Below are 11,376 nucleotides of genomic sequence, written 5' to 3'. Positions count from 1 at the left end.
GGCTAGTAAGCAGTTCTCACTGTGTACAGTGCAGCACAGTTGTGCAATACTTAACTTCAGTGAGACCCGTTCCCGCTCAGGGCTGGATTAACAGGGGGGGGGGGGCGACAAGGGCGATCGTCCCTGGGCCTCCACACCCATCGGGGTTAAAGTGGACCGGAGGAGACGGAACCAGTTCCGCCTTTTCCAGCCAATCTAACCCCGGCGCCGCAGGGAGGCTCCATTTACCAGCGGCAGCCGGAGGCTTGAGCTCACGTGAGCTCCAGCTTCCGGCTAACGCAGTGCACTAAGGGAGAGACGTCATGACGTCTCTGCCATAGTGCAGAGGAGCAGCCGAGCGGACTGCAGCGGATGCGAGGCTTAGCTTAAGGTAAGTATGAGCTTTATTTTTATTTTTTTTAGTGCAAGCGGCCTATTGGGGGCATTACTGGCGGGGGGCATTACTACAGGGGACATTACTCGGGGTGGAAGCATTACACCTGGGGCATTACTCGGGGAGGGGGGAGGCATTACTACTGGGAGCATTACTGGTGGGGGCATTACTCAGGGGGGAGCATTACTACTGGGGCATTACTCAGGGAGGGGGGAGGAATTACTACTGGGGGCATTACTGGGGGGGAATTACTACTGGGGGCATTACTGGGGGGAGGCATTACTACTTGAGGCATTAATCAGGGGGCATTACTATTGGGGGCTCTACTAGAGAGGGAGCATTAGTATTGGAGGCACTAATAGAGGGGCATTTCTACAGAGGGCTCTACTAAAGGGGGAATGACTACTGGGGGCATTACTATTGGGGGCACAACTACATGGGTATTACTACTGGGGGATTTATACACAGGGCATTACTGCTAGGGCATTACTATTGGGCACACGCCCAATTACTACTGGGGTGCATTACTATTTAGGGCACAACTACAGGGGTATTACTACTGGGGTATTTATACAGAGGGCATTACTACAGGGGGCACTACTAAGGGGAGTATTGCATAGGGGGCACTTCATACGGGGTACTACCACTGTGGGCACTGACACTACTGGGGGCTCTACATAAGATCCCCATTGCGCATACCCCCAGTTTGTCACATTTAATAGGGGCCCCCACGTGTTTGTTGCCCAGGGGCCCCCACAGACCTTAATCCGGCCCTGTTCCAGCTATCTACATCCATTACCTATGATACCGCAGTTCAGAGCCGTAACTAGACTCTTGTACTTAGGCATTTTTCGCTTAGTGTCCTTTGGGCCTCATTCAGAGAGGTGCACAAATCCAATGGTTTACATACATCTCCAATGGTGTGAGTCTGAATGCGCAGATGCCGCACTACGAATGTGCATATCTCATTTTGCAAGATTGCTTGCATGGCCCTGGACGCTGCAGACTGTGGCCCTTTGGGGGTGGTGTGGGTGCGGTGACAGCAGTGTGAATTCCCCAATCATTCTGAGTAACCTGAGGGTTACTTAGATGATCCATTGTTCACTCAGATGATCTAATGCAGCAGACAAGAGAAGCCGTCAGGAGGTGTCTATTTACACATGATGCCTCCTGCGACATTAGCATATTATCACACAGCTTCTGCATACAAGACGCAGTGGCTGTGTGATTAGCGTACATCTCTGAATCAGACTGCCCTTGGTTTTCTTTTGTTTTCCACTACGGGTCACTCGTGCAAAGGCTTCCAACCCCGCCATCAGCAGTATGGGGAATTGCTCCAATCTGTCATAGATGTATGACCAGGGGCGTAATTATAATAGGCGCAAGGTGTGCGGACCACACACCGCACTCCCTGCCCCCATTTAAAATATACGTACCCAGGGGCTGGCTGGCAACTTTTGGCCTGGGGGGCAGACACAAGTAAGTGGCCCGATTTCTCCACCAGCGCATTGCAATGGAAAAAAGACACATTATAATAGCCTAATTAGGTGTGCCTAATGTGGGTGTGCTTTAAATAATGTAGAGAGGTTTGCAGTGACAGCCAGATTAGGGAGCATCGCAGTGACTGCCATATAATGCAGAGAGGTTCGCAGGGACCATCAGATTAGGGAGCATCGCAGTGACTGCCATATAATGCAGAGATGTTCGCAAGGACCATCAGATCAGGGAGTGTCGCAGTGACTGCCATATAATGCAGAGAGGTTCGCAAGGACCATCAGATCAGGGAGTGTCGCAGTGACTGCCATATAATGCAGAGAGGTTCGCAAGGACCATCAGATCAGGGAGTGTCGCAGTGACTGCCATATAATGCAAAGAGGTTCGCAAGGACCATCAGATCAGGGAGTGTCGCAGTGACTGCCATATAATGCAGAGAGGTTCGCAGGGACCATCAGATCAGGGAGTGTCGCAGTGACTGCCATATAATGCAGAGAGGTTCGCAAGTACCAACAGATCAGGGAGTGTCGCAGTGACTGCCATATAATGCAGAGAGGTTCGCAAGGACCATCAGATTAGGGAGTATCGCAGAGACTGCCATATAATGCAGAGAGGTTCGCTGCCAGATAACACAGTAATCACCAGATTATGCAGAAATCATCAGTGACCCACATATAACACAGGTATTCTGAGTATACAGTAGCCCTCACACACAATAATAATACCCCCCCCCACATTCACACACATTACTACATCACCCCCAGCACCGACAGTATTAAAACACCCCATCCCCCCAAAGATAAAAATAACTACAGCCCCCCATTGCATAAGTATTCCCACCCCCCCCCCCTTCCCTCTCAAATGTTATGTAAACATGTAGTCCTCCACTGGCACTTACCTGACTGGAAGGCTGCTCTGTCTCTGGTCCCTGCGGAGCTCCAGGGTACAGGAAGAGATGTCACAGACAGGATAGATAGATAGACTAATGAAAGGGCGGAGACTCGGGGTGAGGGGGCGGGGTCTTCAGCAGGAACAGGAGGTGATAGATTAATATAGTCAGTCAGGGTAGGAGAGGGGGCGGGGCCTCCCAGAGAGGGGGCGGAGCCTTAGCCGGGGAGAGGAAGGAGCCCGGGGAAGGGACAGAGGACACAGAAGTAGTTGCACAGCCCCTGCAGCGGAGTGGCCTCGGAAGGAGCGCTGCTACATAGGACATAGGGTGACAGACAGCTCGGTAACAGGCAGAGAATGCTGCCCAGCCGCTCTGATGCTGCTATAGTCGAGCGACTGAGAGCACTTTCTGCCTGTCACCTGGCCGTCAGTCATGCCTGTGCACTATACCGGCCCTCACTGAGGCAAAAGTCTACCGGCCCAGCCCGCCACTGAACGTACCTCTCCGTCGGCCCGACGCTGTTTGTTGAGCTGCAGAATTCACTGTGAAAGTGGGCACCGCACCCATTTTCCAGTTATTCACGCATGCCCAGAAGACTCTGGCACATTACTGCACCGCTGGAACGGACCCTGCACACGGACCCCCTCCTCTCTTAAAGCACCTCTGATGGGGGCCATTAGTTAATATAGTATAATAAGCAAGTCATTTCCCAAAACAGATAGTAATAACCCTCAGATCATAGCTCATCTAAAATACTAGAATCTATATGAAGTACACATTGCTTGGGCTGCTGAAGCCATTGGCGTATCTTTAATGGGTGCAGGGCTTGTGGTGCATAAGGGGCCCTGGGTCCAGGGGGCGCACACCCTGCACCTATATAATTAATATACTTACCTCTCCGGAGTCTCACTTCCGCCGGTTATGCTTACTTTAATCACATGGAAAATGTTATGGCAGCCATTTTCGCGGTGACTTGTGCATGCGCAGTAGTTAAGTACCTGGGAATAAGGCGCAGGCGCCATGTTACAGGAGACCTGCAGATGCGCAGTAGACTCTGGACCAAAGCCAGAGTCTACTGCGCTGCCGACTGCACACGGGCCCCCTCATGTCTTAAAACACATCTGGCTCAGGCCATCTTATTGATCAAAAATTACATCCCCTATAACATAATGTGATCTCCAGAAATAACTGCGATACAAGTATTTTTTAATTAAATTATCTTCAATAAATCTTATCTAAACCCAGCAGACGGTACAAGAATAGTAATGTTATAAATTACATCTATGCTAGATAACACTGACATTTGGTCACTTAAAAAATGCACAGACATCTATGTAAAGCTCTTTAAAAAGTGTGATAGCCATAGCAAACCAAGTATTTCTAGCAATTATGTATTTGCCATGTGTTGCTCACCTGCTAGAGAATAGTTCATACAGTACCATGAATGGCCTACACAATAATGCTAGGGAGATAGAAAGCTAACAGTTGGCCAACCTTCTGACAAAAATATATAAATTGAATTGCCTCACTTCACTCAACTTAGAAAAACAACTGTTATTATTATTGAACTTTATCATGGTGTCTTATTGTAAAACAATTGATACTATCACACAGTGGGTTAAAGCTATACCAGGAAGGGCAACATTTTCAGGATATTGTGAATGTGTTCTTTGTTTGGATTTAAATGGCTCTAGGAGGAGAAGAATGTCAGCTGTCAGCAGACCCAAAATACAGTACACAGTGCCACTGTTTTGTGCTTCATTTTTGAAAGCAGAGGTTGTACTTAGGAGGTTGATCTGAGGGTGTCTCACAAGAATATTGTTCTACGTGGGCCTGAATAATGCACTCATCTCTTATGAGAAGTCTCTGATTCACTTGCTAGTGCCCTGTCTGTTGGCATCCTCCCAGAATGCTTGGCATCATTGATATCTCACCCCCGCCTCCCATGTCATATCCTGACACAGTGCACATAAACTTTTGAGAATACACCCATGGCTGTCCTAATCCTTTTAATCTATATCTGCAAGAGACGAGTTACAATATTAAACATGATATTAGGGGCAATTCGTGTCATTGTGGTAATCCTGATTAGGTGTTAAGTCTTTTTTAGGGAGGCACTATATGCAAATCTCTCTTCAAGAGGTGTAAAAAGACTTAGTTCACATGTAGCTTAGAGCTCAACAAGGCCTCTTAACATACGTAAAGAGACAGACAATATCATTAAGGTCTTTGGTGGCTACTGGGATATGTGAACTGCAGATCTGAATCATTACCATATTGTTTTGCAGGCCATTCAAAATCCTTTTCTTTGATATGTAAAATGACCACAGTGACAATATACACTGAATATATCGGAGCATTATAAGGAGAGTGATTTAAAAAAAAATGATACTATATTCTCCTAAAAACAAGTATGTTACTGTATGTTCAGCCTTATGTATGTATGTATGTATGTATGTTGATTGGTGCTGTATTTTATTTTTTAAACAGATTTCATAGCATAATGTTTGTGTATCTGAAGATGGCATTAGCCATTGTAGCCTATAGGCTACAATCCGCAAAAAGTACCAGAAGATGGATCGGTAAGATCCCTCCCCATCACTCACCACTTGGGCATGTGAGGTCAGCAGCAAATGAAAATAAAGTGATAGCCAATGAGACATCACAGGGACGAGCTCCTATAATTATTGGGTCAAAATACCTGATTATTATTTGGCCCCATAGTAACACCCGTGTGTGTGTTTGTGTCATACTTACCTACTCTCCCGGAAGATGCGAGAGGCTCCCAAATTTTCATACAGTACATGCGCAAAAGAGTGTCTGGATTTCCCACATCCCACCCACTTCCTAGTGAAGTGGGCAGGATGGGAAAATAATTGGCGGGAATCCTAGCTCCATATGGAGGGAGCTCGGCTAAATAGGCAAAAACGCTAAAGAGGCAAAAACGCCAACCATAGTGGCCAGCTATATCTACTCTCCAGGCTTCTCCCGGAGAGAAACTTACTTTAGGGACTTAAAAATATGCTAGTACCCATTTTCATGTACCCCAAATTTGATGGGACCACTTAAAAAAACGAAAAAAAATAACCTAAGTGCTCTTCTGCATCACTTATTCAATGTCGGGAAAAAAACACCTGCTGCGGCTATTTAAATCTCCAATTTTCAATTAAAGGCTAAAACGGGGGTACCCATAGTGTTCCCCCATGTTTTTACAACTTTAGGGGGGTCTTACAATTATTTTAAAGAAAAATTTGTAACTTTACGCAAATCCAACTTCGGAGTTTCCCGTTTTCGTTAATTTTATATTGAATACGGGGATAAGCAGGAGCGCGCACCATACTTTAACGCAGGAAAAAACTCCGATATGAAACGTTAACTTCGACAATGAAGTTAACGTTTCATATTGAATACCCCTCTTAAACTCAGAAAGCAGAAATCACATTGTTGTCTTTTTTTACAAGCCGGACGAGTGCCTTATATTTCTGAGTCATATATGTATATATATATATATATATATATATATATTTATTTATTTATATACATATATACTGTGTGTGTGTATATGTGTGTATATATATATATATATATATATATATATACAGTCAGGTGCATAAATATTGGGACATTGATAGAATTCTCAAATTTTGGCCTCTATTCACCACCACAATGGCTTTGAAATGAAGCAAACAAGATGTGCGTTAACTGCAGACTTTCAGATCTAATTTGAGGGTAATTACATCCAAATCAGGTGAACGGTGTAGGAATTACAACGGTTTCTATATGTGCAAAAGTAATGGGACAAACTAAACAATCCTAAATCTAACTTTCACTTTTTAATACTTTGTTGCATTTCCTTTGCAGACAATTACGGCCTGAAGTCTGGAACGCATAGACATCACCAGACGCTGGGTTTCATCCCTGGTGATGCTCTGCCAGGCCTCTACTGCAAATGTCTTCAGTTCCTGCTTGTTCTTGGGGCATTTTCCCTTCAGTTTTGTCTTCATCAAGTGAAATGCATACTCAATCAGATTCAGGTCAGAGGATTGACTTGGCCATTGCATAACATTCCACATTTTAGCCTTAAAAAACTCTTTGGTTGCTTTTGCAGTATGCTTCGAGTTATTGTCAATCTGCACTGTGAAGCGCCGTCCAATGAGTTCTGAAGCATTTGACTGAATATGAGCATATAATATTGCCCGAAACACTTCAGAATTAATTCTGCTGCTTTTGTCAGCAGTCGCATCATCAATAAATACAAGGGAACCAGTTCCATTGGCAGCCATACATGCCCACGCCATGACACTTCCACCAAGATGCTTCACTGATGAGGTGGTATGTTTTGGATCATGAGCAGTTCCTTTCCTTCTCCATACTCTTCTCATCCCATCACTCTGGTACAAGTTGATCTTTGTCTCATCTGTTCATAGGATGTTGTTCCAGAACTGTAATGGCTTTTTTAGATGTTGTTTGGCAAACTCTAATCTGGTCTTCCTGTTTTTGAGGCTCACCAATGGTTTACATCTTGTGGTGAACCCTCTATATTCACTCTTGTGAAGTCTTCTCTTGATTGTTGACTTTGACACATATACACCTACCTCCTGGAGAGTGTTCTTCATTTGGCCAACTGTTGTGAAGGGGTTTTTCTTCACCAGGGAAATAATTCTTCTGTCATCCACCACAGTTGTTTTCCATGGTCTACCGGGTCTTTTGGTGTTGCTGAGCTCTCCGGTGCGTTCTTTCTTTTTAAGAATGTTCCAAACAGTTGATTTGGCCACACCTAATGTTTTTGCTATCTCTCTGATGGGTTTGTTTTGATTTTTCAGCCTAATGATGGCTTGCTTCACTAATAGTGACAGCGCTTTGGATCTCATATTGAGAGTCAACAGCAACTGATTCCAAATGCAAATGTCACACCTAGAATCAACTCCAGACCTTTTACCTGCTTAATTGATAATGAAATAATGAGGGAATAGCCCACACCTGTCCATGAAATAGCTTTTGAGTTGATAGTCCCATTACTTTTGGCCCCTTAAAAAGTGGGAGGCACATCTGGAAACCGTTGTAATTCCTACACCATACATGCCTACCCTCCTGGTTTTCGCGGGAGGCTCCCGATTTTTCGGGTAACCCCCCGCACCCCCGGAAGGGTAGGCATTTCTCCCGTATTCTGCCCACTTCCTAGTGAAGTGGGCAGAATGAGGAGAATACCCGCGGCGATCGTGGGTCTCCCGGTAGGGGGCGGGGCTTAAAATGTGATTCTACATGAATCACGTCATTTGGCCCCACCCCCTATGCAAATTCTAGCCAATCGCGGCAATTTAACCGAGAGGGGGCGGGGCTTAATGACGTGAATCATCAGGCCCCGTCACCCATTGCCTCCCTCCTGCTTCTCTTACCCGGGCTTCTCCCGGGAAGAGATCTTCAAAGGTAGGCAACTCTGTCCTACACCGTTCACCTGATTTGGATGTAATTACCCTCAAATTAAATCTGAAAGTCTGCAGTTAAAGCACATCTTGTTTGTTTCAGTTCAAAGCCATTGTGGTGGTGAATAGAGGCCAAAATATGAGAATTCTGTCAATGTCCCAATATTTATGCACCTGACTGTATTTTGTGTATATATACATTGTATTTATGGCAATACATTGTACACAAGAGTCCATATGGTGGAACATAACAAAACTAATTGAAATAATGTCCCAAGACAACATACTCTCCCTTCAATTCATGTGGCAGCCATTTATCTCCTCATGGACTGTTGCTCTAGTCTTGAAAAAGGAATTACTGATGAGGGTGAGATAAGCCGCCTTCTAGTGTGGTGATTATAATTTCATATATTCAAACAACAATACAGTGATCCATAAGATTAAAACCAAAAGATGAAATACAAGAAGCTTATCTGAAATTCTTTATCCAATCAACCAACCACGAAAATTCCTCCACGAAGTTCACTCTGTAGTCCAGAAAGCTCTCATAAATATCCACAAAATATACTTCAAAGTTCAATATTATTAAAACATTAAATAATGTGCATTTTCACCAAAAATGTGTAAACTGAACATCGCATCTAAATAATATTGTGTTTATAACCCTAAACATCACATGGTAAAAACATTTCTTATCGTGCTCTTAAAAATAAATATGCATACCAGATGTGGTATTATCTTTAGCCCATTTGTTGCCTTATAGGTTCATAGGTCCATATGGCGTATCCACACAATGAAGATCCAGCATAAAATTATAAAACATCTTTTTAACACTAATTTAATTCTCATAAAAATCACACAAATAAAATATAATGCCTGTACATCATTAAAAAGATAAAGGTTTAACTGAAACCAGTGTCCATATGATGACAGGAGTAAGCTTAGGAGTAAATTTACTAAGATGGGAGTTCTATTAAGAAGTGATGTTGCCCACAGCAACCAATCAGATTCCAGGTATTATCTTCTAGAAGGTGCTAGATAAATGAGAAGTAAAATCTGATTCGTTGCTATGGGCAACATCACTTTTTAAATAGAACCTCCCATCTTAGTAAATTTAACCCTTAGTATTACTATTAATTTATATAGCGCCGCAAGTGTTCCGCAGCACCTTACGAAGTACATAAACAAATAAGTGACCAATGACTTACAATACAATACAGTGCAGGACAAGGACATGGATAATATACATTACTACATTAGTGACCATAAGACCCAGATAGCAACAGCTTAAGCAACCAAGTGTTAGGTGCCCTAGTGGGGAGTAAGGAGTACATAAAAATAAAAAAAGAGAAGCACAAGAGTGTAGAATGCACACTAGGTGGACGGCTCAGCCCTTCAGCCGACCCACTGACTTATCTCAGGATTAGTAAGTGTATACAAACTTAGCAATCATCTATCTGAGGTGCTGGGCTTGACAGCTCAACTAGGCAGACATTTAAATTGGCCGCCTAGTAGAGCTGTCAAGCACCGCCAGGTCCCTGCAGAATGTGTACGGGCGATCGGCGGGTCACCTGTACACACCAGCAGGTGACCGATATACTTTTCAGATATATTGCACAGCAGATCAGATATGTCTATGAATGACGTTGTTCACAGACATATTCGCTGTACACACCCGGCGATGAACTATAGACATATTGTCTGTTCAATGGAATGGGAGATATATCTATCAGTGTCCCCGGCTTAAGTCTTGGAGGGGCAGATATACTAAGCCTTGTAGTGTGATAAAGTGGGGAGAGATAAACTACCAACCAATCAGCTCCTAACTCATTTTTTAAACAGCCTGTAACATGGCAGTTAGGAGCAGATTGGTTGGTACTTTTACTATCTCCACTTTATTTCTCTCCAAGTCTTAGTACATCTTGCCCAGGGAGAGTAGGGTTCCACAATCATTCAAACACATTTTATCCTACAGTCTTTGCCTTGGACTTCATCAGGGGGGATATAAATATATATTTATCAATTCACAGTTTTTTATATTGATTTTCAAAACAATAAAGGAATCCCACAGCATGTAGTAATTATGTCAATATATAGAATGTCGACAACAGAATGTCTGATTGTTGACATTCACAGGACCGGATTAACGGGGGGGGGGGGGGGGCGACAAGGGCAGTCTTCCCGGGGCTCCCACATATAAAAGGCCCCCACACCCACCAGGGGTTAAAGTGAGCCGGAACAGGAGATAGAACCAGTACCGTCTCCTCCAGTCTACCTTAGCCCAGTGCCACAGGAAGGCTCCATTTGAGGGCGCCTGCTGAAATTTTGTTACCAACGGGCGATTGGCTCCATCCCCACAACGTCAGCGGCATCCAGAGGCTGGAGCTCACTCTTGAGCTCTGGCTACTGGCTCCCGAAGTGTGCATTGCACTATGGGAGAGACGTCTCTCCCATAGTTCCGAGGAGCAGCCTGTCGGACGGATGCAGATGCAGGAGCGGGGCTTAAGGTAAGTATTGTTTTTTTTTTTTCATGTAAGCGGCTTCGCTATAGGGGGCATTACTACAGGGTAACTACTACAGGGGGCATTACTACAGGGGGCATTAATATTAGGGGTACTACTACAGGGAGCATGACTATTGGGGGCACTACTACTGGGGCATTACTATTGGGGGAATTACTACTGGGGGCATTACTACCGGGGGGGCACTACTACTGGGGGCATTGCAGAGGGGGGTACTGCTTAAGGGGCACTACTACTGGGGGCACTGCATAAAGGGCACCACTACTGTGGGCTCTGCATAAGGGGTACTACCACTGTGGGCATTGTCATTACAGGGGACACTGAATAAGGGGCACTACCACTGGGGGCACTGCCACTACTGGGGGCACTGCATAAGGGGCACCACTACTGGGGGCACTGCATAATGGGCACTACTGGTGTGGGCATTGTATAAGAGGCACTACTGTGGGCATTATGTGTATTAGGGGCACTACTGTAGGCATTATGTATAAGGAGCACTATTGTGGGCATTGTGTAATAGGGGCACTACTGTGTGTCATAACATTAATAAGGGAAACTACTATGTGGTGTAATATGAATCAGGGGCACTATGGACCTGATTCAGACCCACAAGCTAATGCGCGATCGTTCGCTGTGAGCGATTTTCGCCCATCTGCGCATGCGTATAATTCGCAG

This window comes from Taudactylus pleione, unplaced genomic scaffold, assembly GCF_031769625.1.
Source record: "Taudactylus pleione unplaced genomic scaffold, aTauple2 ptg000172l, whole genome shotgun sequence".
In the NCBI taxonomy this organism is placed as follows: domain Eukaryota; kingdom Metazoa; phylum Chordata; class Amphibia; order Anura; family Myobatrachidae; genus Taudactylus; species Taudactylus pleione.
The sequence above is the reverse complement of the archived record's forward strand: the minus strand, read 5'-3'. Positions refer to the sequence as shown.